The sequence below is a fragment of the Microplitis demolitor genome, chromosome 6 (assembly GCF_026212275.2).
Source record: "Microplitis demolitor isolate Queensland-Clemson2020A chromosome 6, iyMicDemo2.1a, whole genome shotgun sequence".
Taxonomy (NCBI): Eukaryota; Metazoa; Arthropoda; class Insecta; order Hymenoptera; family Braconidae; genus Microplitis; species Microplitis demolitor.
Window position 1 is genome coordinate 6513995 of NC_068550.1, and position 12597 is coordinate 6526591.

A 12597-nucleotide genomic window follows, 5' to 3' on the forward strand; every position below is an offset into this window, starting at 1 on the left:
TCATAAATGCGCCTCAAGAACAAGCAGAATAAAAAAAATTAAAAATTGTTAGTTTTTCACCAAGATATGGCCAAAAATACGGTGGACCCTTGTAAATAATTAGCCTAAATATATTTTTGGGTTTTAAAAAAATCAGATGATTATTTATAAGATGCTTTAATAATCGAATATACGCAAAGGTTAACCCCAAAATGGCGAAATAGCGGGAAGTGCTTCTTCTGTAGTACTCTCAACTCCCGCCCGGAGTATTTGTTACTGCAGTGTGCAGTAAAATTAACCGCAAAATAGGAGTGAATTCAACTTATTAACTTAGTAAAATTTGTCGCATATTTAGTAATTTTTATCATTTAAGTGGTATTTTTAACTACAAACACATTTACTGCAATCTTGTAATAAATGATACTACATATTATTTTCCGTGTATAAAGTTATTTGAATAGAATCAATTTTATTATTTTTAACTTAAATATTATTGTTATTAGGTTTAATGTATTAAAAATACAATAAAAATTATCTCTTCATAAAAATTTATTTTTTTTTTATTTATGAAATTTCCAGTATTGATTATTAATTTTATAGTATTAATAAAAATTATTTTTAACCTTTATCAATTTAAATGATAAAAATCCTCCATAACCAAGTTGACTTTTATAAAATAGTCCCAATCCACCAAGTGGCGCTGGTGGTTTTGTGACGACATTTTGTGAATCAAAAAATGGAATCACTGCTACATTATGAAATTTTTTTGAATATAATCCAACAGATAAATTAATATAATCACGTCCTGATCTACTCAATTCTGTAGTTTGATTTAATACTTCTGCAGAGTTTGCGAAATCCTTTATATTTATTAATATTCTACATAACAAAAAATATAATATTTTATTTATTTTTAAAATTCTATATTTTTGTAAGCACATGTGTAAAAAAAAATTCGTTTTAAAAATGGAAAAAAAAGTTTATAACCGTAAACTTCAAAATTTGAGACAATTCTGGAATTTGAGTGGATCAATTTTGGAACTTTGAAAACATTCAAAAGTAATTTTCAACTGCGTACTTTTCAAACTCGTTTTTCTTAATTTTCTCAACAAAAATAATTCGACTTCGATATTGTTCGTTCTTTGCTATCGCGGGTGTAACCAAAAAATATTTTTTGATCCGTTAATGATGTCACTATTAGAATGATTAGGTATCACCAAGGATTTTTTACGTTGGTATTCTACATTACATGGTCGTCTAAAGTTCTCGAGGGCCATTTTCACACCAAAATTTTTTACAGTGTATGAACGTTTTTTGACTTTGTAAGAACTTTTTAAGAACGAGATTTGGAGATTGAAATTTTTCTACACTTAAATTTTTCGAGAGTTCCAAAAATGATCAACTCAAAGTTCAGAATTGTCTCAAATTGAACGTTCACTAAACATGTTTAGCCGAACTAAGTCATGAGTAAGCTTAGTAAGATTTAGTATAGAAAAAGCATATTTACTATACTAAATCTTACTACGTCCTGAGTAAATTTGCTCCGGATTTAGTTCGGCTGAACATGTCCATTGTTATGAATTTTGGACCATTTTCCAAACGATTTTCTTTTACATGCGCAATAATAAAAACCTTTCTTCATCGTATTTTAAATGAGGATAATGCCAATCATGATCTACAGATGGATAATTGCTAAAATGATTATACATTTGCGTTCCTCTCACTTTCAATGACAAATGATTATTTTCCATTACCATAAATTTAACTCCTGTAACATATTAATTTATTAAAATTTACATAAAAGTCCGTTTTTTGAATAAATTACCTGTGACAAATTGACCGTATGGTAATTCAATGTCATCTAGGTTAAACGATTTAAAGTGATAGTTGAGTCTAATACTCTCCGGACCATTTTCAGGCAAATAGCCAAGATCTGTTTGCCACATGACACTGGTTGGATCCACAATACCATTGACTAATTGTCCTTCTTGGATTTCTATCGTTATGATATTATTTTTAACGGCAAATCTTATGCCCGTGACAACACTAAAAAAGATAATTCAATGATAATAAACAATAATGTATTAAAGTAAATGAAAATATTGACCAGTCACCATAGTCGAGAGGCAAGTAGTACGTTGTATATAAAAATTTTAAATTTTGTTTACCGATTGTCCAGACTGTTAGTTCGATGCTCCATCAAACTTACTGTCCGGATATTCAATTTTATATCAGATGATTGATCACAATAACACAAATTATTGAGTGTTACTTGATTAACGCCGCCATTTGCACAAGATATACTAGAGTTTATATTATAGTTGTTTACATTTATATCAGTTGCTTTAGAACCTTTACAAATATCGTTGATACTTCTTTCAAAAATCTTTGAATATTAAATTATATTAATAAAACCATTAATTGTATACAACAGTTTAAATAATTTTATAAAATAACTTACTCCTGGACATCTTCTAGTTATAATAGTAGATTTAGAATATATATTTACTTTATAACCATCACATTCGAATTTGTTGTTAGCATTTTTTATTACTTTAATATCTTGAACGGACTTTATGTCGGATATTATTGATACATAATTTTTTACACGTAAGTAATTTTTACCTTTTAGGATTGAATTTTTTTTTTTATTAAGATCCATATAATGGCTTGTTAATAAAAATAATAAAAATAATTGAGTGGTAGAGGTAGCAGTTTGGCTCGGGCGATCACCAAAGTTAAGTAGCATCAAGCACGATTGCTACTGAGTTGGGTGACCGCTTAGCCGCACGTCGGGTTCAAACGGAGGTCTCTGAGCGCTCGGCGCGGGACGAAGATCCAGTGATCGGTAAAATGGGAATTTTATCGACCACTAGAGCTTCGCCCAAACCGAAAAACTGTACTGGCATAGGTTCTCTGTAGTTTCCCTATTCGCTATGAGTGTGACTGCAGCGCCAGACAAAATATGAACTACGGGAGGCTGTCAGAGTATGTTTTTATACGTATGTCAATAGCAAGAAACATAAAAATAAATAAATATTATAAATAATAGTAAAAAAAAAAGTTGTAAAAAATATGTGACAGTTTTATAGTAATTGCAGTTTTGTTTTTTAGCTAAACGGACCATCAATAAGTAAGTATAATGATAAAAAATAAAAAAGATTGCAGTCAGCATTTAGGTTAAGTTGTTTGAAATTCATATCAAAGTCAAAATATGATACTAAGGAAAAAATCAAAATGAAAAATAAATAATTAAATAATAACAAAATAAATACTTTCACGTGTGCTTGCTTACAATTTCAGTAATCATAGCCTTCCGTAACTCCGAAAGTAACCACTGCAAACGCTTCAGTCAATTTGATTTCCCCTACCATGGCTTCACTCAGAGCGAATACCACTACACTTCCACCACAAGGTGAAGTACTAGATCATCATCGTAATGATGCAGTACAGTAAGCTCAAGTCGGGCCACAGCTACATAAAAAAGGGTAAAAGAGCGTAGGGAGTACAAAAAGGAAAGAGCTTAGGGCGATAGAAGATAAATCATTGTAAAAAAACTGTAAAAGTTGTACAGTTAAAGCACAATAATACTAATAATAATACTAATAATAATAATAATATACCTTCAATCCATTTAGGATCGCAATTTTTGTGTGTTCTGTGAACTGTTTCTAACCAGCTAACTATTTTTTCATAGCCAATTTGAATGTTATTAATTATTGACAAATATGATCTTTGGTAAATTAATTGTGAAACTTTGTTAATATTGTAGACTCGATTTCTCAGGTGCACAAAATCATAACCAACAATCATAGATGCATATCCTTTCATAACTGCAGATAATATTTTTTTATAGAGATAAAATAATTGGTCACTTACTGGTATCATACCACACTCTGTAAGTTGTTCCTTTGGATAACGAGTAAATGAAAATAAAAAAAAAAAACAATGTATATATAAATATAAGGGTGGACCAAAAAAAACGACTATTTTTTTTCGAGTGTATGAAAATTTGTTGGTTTAACATATTTTAAGAACCCTCTCCGAAAACTAGCTCGATATTCTCAGCTAAAATTTTCAGCATGGTATTTATTATACAGATAGATAACAATTGAAAAAAAAAATCCTACCAAAAATGATAACTGGTTTTTATGAAATATCGATTATAGGAATAGCACCCAAACAATTTATGGTAATTATTCCTATCTATATAAATTTAATTCTTATATAATATTGGAATAGTACGTTTTAAAAGTATGGTAAAAATTACTATGTTATTATTGTAATCATTTCCGTACTACTATGGTAACTTTTACCACACACTATTGTGATTTCACTTATGGTAAAAGTTACTATAATATTTTGGAAACTAGTACCATAATAATATGATAACGATTACTATAGTAATAATATATATGATAGCGTGGGAATTATTACCATAATAAATAGTAATATTTATCGTAACATTTAAAAATTCCTTATATTATGGTAATGGTTACCATACTAGTTTCGAAACGATTTCCATAATGTTATGGAAATATTTCCATAATATTATGGGAAGGCTTACCATGATACATCGGATTTATTCCTATACTCGCCTAGGAACCATTCCAATGTAGATATAAGAATTAATATGTGACTGTTGCAATAGTCCCATGAGTATGGTAATAATTACCATGCAAAAGTGGATAGAAATTCAAAGTTCTGTAGATTACAAAGTTTTGGGTTCGATTCCCAGCCTCGGTATTTCATAATATTCAAATGAAATAATTATTTTTATTATATTTAAATATTTATGTCGTACAGGCCTACTTACCATATTTTTATATCGGTTATAATAAACCTGGAAAATATTTTTACTAACTCCTATATGCTTTGCAAAATCATCGGGGTTCAGCATTGTATGTTGTTGTAACATTTCTAAATTATTTGTAAAATTATTTTTAAAAATAGAGCTTTCGAAAAAAAAAAGAATGGTTGCATTATTGTGACTATCAAAGCTCTTTAAATAATCTCGAACTTTATAATTATAAATAGCTTGAATTTTTTCAGTTATTTCGATGATATTTTTCAATGAATTTCTGTCCTTCATTTTGTTTAATATCATTGAATCCGTAAAATTAAAGTCATTTTCTTCAGCTGCACTATCTATTAATTCAAATCCGTTGTAAATATACTGAAATATGTTTAATATATTATTTCTAACAACACTATCATCAATGTTTTGACGTGGTAAGGCAATTAATGTGTCAAGAGTATCCGCTAAATTTTTAGCGTATGACTTTTCACGTTCGTAACGATTCAAAGACGCATTTAAATTATCAACAAATGATTTGTTTGAAAATGAATTATGATTATCAATATTTCCAAACGAAAACTTCCTCGTTGATACGATTATTATAATTAAAAAGTAAAAAATATGTATAAACTTCATTGTAATTATTTTTTTATTTTTTCACTAAAACTGATCTTATTTTTCGAAACACTCAGATTATTATTTTATTTATTTTCTATTTTTTTATTGTATCATCATAGATTTAAAAAATAAAGTGTTCAGTCATTTTTTTAAAAATAGTTTTTATTGTCAGTAAATTTATAGTTGAAATTTTAAAAAGATGGAAATACCGGTCGTTAAAAATAATAATTATCTAATTGTGAGTAGATAAAAAATTTTATTTTTATTTTTATTTAATAATAATTGTCTCAATTTTTTTTTTAATCACCATTTCTACTGAATGTTTCAAAATGAAAAAAAAAAAAAAAAAAAAAAAAAAAAAAAATTTACTCCTTGATTGAAAAATTGACCCTCGGAGTATGCACCTCCGAACAGACCTTCAGAGTACACACGGAGTCAAATTGACCCCACTTCACTTTTGAAAAGTTATATCTCGAAAACTATGGATTTTACTGGAATGCAGGTCATTCGAACTATCATGATTTCGAATTAACTTATTTTTAAGGGTGAAAAAATGAATTAAAATCAAACCTAACTTGATAAATATTTTAGGATAAAAAAAATTCTGGGGTCAAAATGACCCCCAGTGTACTCCAAGGATTAATTAACCTAATCAATTGAAATTAATCTGGTTGACGAGGTCAATAACTTCTTGAACAATATAATCAAAAATATAAATATTCAACTCTTCAACACTATCATTATTATTATCTTTATTAAAATAATACTCATAAAATTTATAATTCTTTGGTGCGACACAGAGTTCCATATCATCATCATCAATTACATAGTAGCCACCATATTTGGCGGCAAATTTAGGCACCAAATAATCATTTTTAATACTCATATCATAAATATTACATGAGTAGTTGTCAAGTCTACTAGAATTAACCATATTCAAATATTTGAACCATTCGTAATCCAACTGGCTATAAATTTTTTTGGTTTTCAAATCCCCATGGATATCAAAATTTTTAGAAAGCCTACAGTTTGTTCCCAATGAAAATGCACATTTTTCAAATACTTCTTCATTACTAGCTAATAATATATGTCCACGATGCATATCAATAGTATCTTCTAAGCTCCAACTACGTATCAAACGGGATCCACCAATTTTGTTAATACAATAATTATTTAATGTATAACACACATTGCCAATAGATGAATCATTACTTTTATAATGTAATATTAAAAATATCATTTCACCAGGATTATCATCAAGAAATATTGTCAGATTAGTGAGTAGTTGGCCAAATGTGCAATCAATATTAATATCATTTGTGTATATTTTGAATATATTTGAAACTAGGTAAACAGTAATATCTAGTACACGTACGCCGAATACTAACTGTTCCATAATACCAAATTCCTGTGTTTTATATTTATTGTCATCTAATAAATATAGCGCTGAATTATGAGTGCCTGTCAAAGATAATTCCTTTAATTTTTTATTATCTGGTAATTTAGTCAACAAATTACAACGGTCGTCATAAATTTTATATGAATAATTTGAGCAGAGTGGACGTGACGTATAAGATGGTACTGCTGGTGGCCGCGGTCGTCGCCGTGGTGGCTCTGATGAACCACATGATAGTACTAGTCTCATATTAATTATTAACAAGATAATTATTGATAGTTTATACATTTTTATACTTTTTAGATTTAGTTATTTGATGATATTTTGAATATTAAGTTAAATTTTTTATCACAAATAACAAGAACTGGGTGGTTTTATGGCAATGACTAATAATTATTCATAGCTTTTATGGATATTTATAATAATATGTGTACATGTTGCTATCAATATTTAATTACGAATTTATAATAAAAATTATAAATAGATTTCATTGTTTTTTTTAATTAAAATTGGAAAAATTAAATTTAAATAATTAAAACTTCCAGAATTTATAAATTGGGATTTCCGAAAATAAATTGGCTAATAAATATTTTTCGATTTAATTATATGGGGAATTTTTTAGACAGGGTTTGTAGTCAAGTAAAACAATCTTGACCTCTATGTCAAGTACTAGCCAGGTTTAGGTTCGAACCCCACAGTAAATAAATTCATTGTTTTTCACAAGTTAATATACCCTAAAGATATAGGGTGGTCAATGTTGCTCAGATTAGTCTCATATGATTTGTAGTCAATCAAAGAACAATCACGTGAAGTTCTATCAAAATCCTACATTAAATTAATCCATGCAACAACTACCTTAAGACAATGCTACTGGGATAATGTATTGCCTTTTTATTTGAGGTTAATTCCATACAGCCGTCAGACTGCCATCTATCTGCAAACTTGCCCACTAACATGTTGCGTGATTGCAAACTAGTACGAAAAAAAGATATGAGGAAGGACAGCTATAGGAATGATTCGAAAAGACAGTCCGAAAAAGTTTAGAGTAATTTGCTAGAAATATAGTGAAATATTTTTTTATCTGGGGATTTTTTTTTTAAATAAAAAAATTTAATAAATTTATTTATTTTTTTAACAAAGCAAGATTATTTAATATCAATTTATTTCTGTAATTTCTTAAAAGCCAATAAAAACATAATTAGTGCGCTATCAGGATTGCGTTATTTTTAAATGCAAGACATTCCTGGTGATTAAACAAACGGCAACAATAAAACTTGAACGCACAAATTACAAGAACTAGTGTATAAAAAATAATAAAAAAAGAAAAATGTTTCGATTAATAATAAATTTAATAATATTAAAAAGCATATTAGTGCAATCTTGTCCAAGTTCACCATCACCAAAAAAGTCATTGGCAGAATCAAAACCATTTTGCCCAAGATATGAATACAAGGAACATGAAGAACAAACAGATATATTGTCAAAATTACCAGACACCCGTCGAATTGGATTAGTTTCTTTAACTGGAACCCATCAGTCAATGACTTACTCGTCAACAAATTTTAAATTACGTACGCAAGAGTTATCATTAACTGAACAATTACATTATGGCGTGCGTGTATTTGATATCCAAGTTCGCATAAATGTGAATTTGTTCGATATTTTCTACAACGGTATTTTTTTTAATTACACACTTATTGATCTGATGTACGAATTTGATGAATTTTTGAAACGTAACCCTAAAGAATTAGTTATGATTATGATTAACTATGATTACACTAATAGGAAGCGGCTTGATGATAATCTTTCGCAAACCAGTTGCATTGTACTGAATGATCATCGCCATAATTACATCGCGGGTGGACGTTTCATAAGTGATTGGTCATTTCAAGACACTATTAACAAATTGCGTGGTAAAATACTATTAATGACAACAGATACTGTCTTTGAAAAATGTGCTAAATTTATGCGTTCCCAGTGTTTAATATCAAATGATCGAATGATGATTCCAAATGGGACCAAAATGATTGACGACATTGAAGTTAAGTGGGCAAGATATTTGAATATTATAACGAATGAGAATGTTAATAATTATTCATGTTATATTCATGATTTGAGTGTTAATGATAAACATTTAACAGCATCAATTTTAGCTAAATATGGAGGTTACTATAATACTTACTTTAACAAATGTATGGAACCGATGAATTATAAAATAGATAAGCATTGTCCGGGTACGCATCTCAAAAATATGACTATTATGTTGGTCGATTATGTAACACAGGAAATAATTGATCATTTTCATGAAGTAAATTATAGTTATTGAATTTTTAATTAAATTACTAGTATGTGGAAATAATTAATGACAGGAAATATAAATTTTATAATGTATGAAGTAATTATGATAATAAAATGCATAATAAATTGTTTTAAAATGTGTATTATATTTATATTCTGCTTTATTCCATTTACGTTTTACTATATTCTAGTAAAGTTGTCACAAGCAAGTTACTTGAAGAATGTTTTTTACAATGGATTTAAACAGGAATTGAAGATGTATTTCATAAGTATAATAAGAAAAATATTTCACTATATTTTTAGCAAATTACTCTAAACTTTTTCAGACTGAGCATTTCTTTTTCTTGTCTTTCCTATTCCATACTTCATTATAGCTGTTCTTCCTCATCTATTTTTTCCATACTCCCTGACGATCACGGAACATATTAGTGGGCAAGTTTGCAGACTGGTGGCAGTCTGACGGCTGATGGAATGAACCTCAAATAAAAAGGCAATACATTATCCTAGTATTTCATCAAGTCTTGCTTAAGATTCTTCTTAAAGACTTACGGAAATCTGTAGAAACAGTCTGCAGCAATTCTTAACCAATATGTCTACTATATATCAATGTTAGGTCAGAGTTGCTGCAGAATCGCTTAAAATATCGGGTTTCTTTTTCTCCGAATTACTCCAAGCTCAACACACAGTACCTCTAGTTGACCCAGTGGTCCTCATTTAAATTTAAAGTGCTACTAATTAATAATATTGTCACTCGATAAAATTATATCGAATATTTAGTGGGCGCCACTGAATTTACTAGACTAATGCTGAATAGACGGCTCAGGAAGTAACGAAATAAGGGTGGCCATGTCCAGGTATCTTAAGCAATTCTGCAGCAAGTCTGAGCTAATGCATCTTAAAAGATTTACTTAACGTATCTTACGGAAGTATCTTGCCTCAGACTTGTCCAAGACTGATGATGCAAACCTGTTTGACGTGCCCAAACAGGGGTTTGAACTTTTTTCTGTATCACACTCGAGTCGACGAAGAGTACTGTTCCTGATGCACTTGCGTAGTAATTGGAAACTTTGTCCACGTTTTGCTCTTAAAGACATGAACTTTTTTGAAAAATGAAAACGGAGATTGCAAGATTATAGAGTAATGCATCGTTCTTAATTTTACGTTTAGGGGATTTGTTTGAGGGTAAAGCTTGGACAAAATTACTATAGAACCTCCTCACACAAGTATCTTGTCTGAGAATGCTTGCTCACGTCGTCATATGTAACGTAATAATTCATTCTAATCTATCAGTACTAGAATGATCGAAAAGAGCCGATTACTGTGTAGTACAAATTTTTACAAAGTTGAAATTTTTAAACTTCAGTTGATAAAACTTCTATTGGATCTAGTGTTTATTATTGTTAATATTAATATAAAATAACAAATTTTTTGATTAGCCAGAAATATTATCATGTGGTACAGTAACAATATTTATATTCTAAAGAATATTTGAATAAAATTTTGTTAAAAATATGAAACACCATAAAGTAATTGTTCAGCTAATGATAATCCCTGTGTACGTAATTTTAAATCTGTTGACAAGTAAGTCATTGACTGATGGGTTTCGGTTAAAGAGACTAATGCAATTTGCCGGGTGTCTGGTAATTTTGACAATATATCTGTTCGTTCTTTATGTTCCTTGTATTCATATTCTGGACAGAATGGTTTTAATTCTGACAATGATTTATTTGGTGATGATGAACTTGGACATGATTGCACTATTGTGCTATTTAATATTATTAAATTTATTATTGATCGAAAAATTTTTTTTACACCCGTTTTTGTAATTAGTGCACTCCAAATTTTATTGCTGTCTAAATTACATTTTTATTGACTTCTAACAAATCACAGAAATAAATAGATTGTTCGATCATATTAATTTTATCGAATTTTGATAAAATTTAAAATACAATAAAAAAAATGTTATTAAATCCAAATGTGCACAACTCACTTGCTCATTTAAAAAGTGATTAATAGATGGCGCTTCTGTATGCAATAAAAAATTTTTAAAATAATGTGATTTATATTGATTATTTATTCATCTTATTTTTAAAATAAGTGCACACCTCAATCACTTATATTACTTTTAATAATTATTTTTACTTTATTTTCATTTTATATTATTAATTTAAGTTACTGTTTCAGAGGATGTTAGGATCAGTTGTGGTTAATTAAAATTTTCTTTAAATTTAATTGTTGCAATCTTAACTGTATAACTTCCGTTTTCTACAGTTTTTATTCTTTACATATTCACATTACATAGTCTTTAGGTTACGTTGCAAGCAATTTGATTCTTAGTGCGAGGGTCGACACTCGGCCAATATGTAGTGTGTACTACAGGCACAGCATGGGTTAAAATCCGTGAAGGGAATAGGGCCCTGACGTTTCACATTATTCCTTCGTACGGGAGTGACATGCTATTAGGAGTGGACAATCTCACCGTATTGGGGTATCAGCTACTCAAAAGCCAACCATCTTTCACTTGCTACGTGCTGGATGCGGAATACGACATAAATACCGCGCGACGAAAGATCGACGAACTGCTACAACGAGACGGAGAAATAAAAGGGGTCAAAAAATGTGCGGAGCACCGTATTAAGCTAAAACCCGGCACGGAACCGATCAAAACGCGGTACTTTCCAAAAAACCCAAAGATGCAAGAGATAATGAATGCTGAGGTGAATCAAGCGGTCCCCAGCTGACGACCAAACCAGCCCAGAAGCTGGAAGGGCTGTGTGGGGAAATCCCTGTTCGTACGACGAGTCAGGTGCCAACCAACCCCACCAACATCGACACCAGTCACGGCAGCAGCGTGGATCGACCCACCGACGACAACGACGCCTCTCCCGCCAGAGCCACAACAAGTTTCCCTAAAAAAAAAACGGAGGATAGGGGGGAGGAAAAGGGAAGAGGTTGCAACCAACCCGGGTCTGCGCGCATGCAGTCCCCAGTTGAGCGCAACCCCGGAAACAGGGAAACCTGTGATGAAATTTATCCCTTTTCGTATGTGTGGCGGATGGATCAGGTAATAAAAGCGCTCGTAAAGGCCGTATTGGCAACTTAGTCTCCCGAGACGTTATCTGGAGGAAGACCATTCCCTGGACAACTTCTGGAACTTCGACTACCCCGAGTCCGACCGGACCAAGGTAAGCGAAATTTGATTCTCGGGGAGATTTGGGTGTCCCCACTCTGAGGCCTCCTGCCAAGGAGTGGTAGGTGAAACTAGCCGATTAGGTGGGGGTTAGACGGAGACCATCCGCTTACCCTCGGGGAAGGGGAATTCGTACAGGGCCGACAGGGAAGTCGACCAGACACCCCTGAAGCACCCGGGAGCGGGTAGAACCGCGTCACTAGTCCGCGTAACTTTTGTGGGTGTTTGGAAGGTGTAAATTGACCGCGTAACCGTGATAAACCGTGATTTAAATAATTAAAAACCGTAATTAATTATTGTAGAGGTAGTAGAACAAGG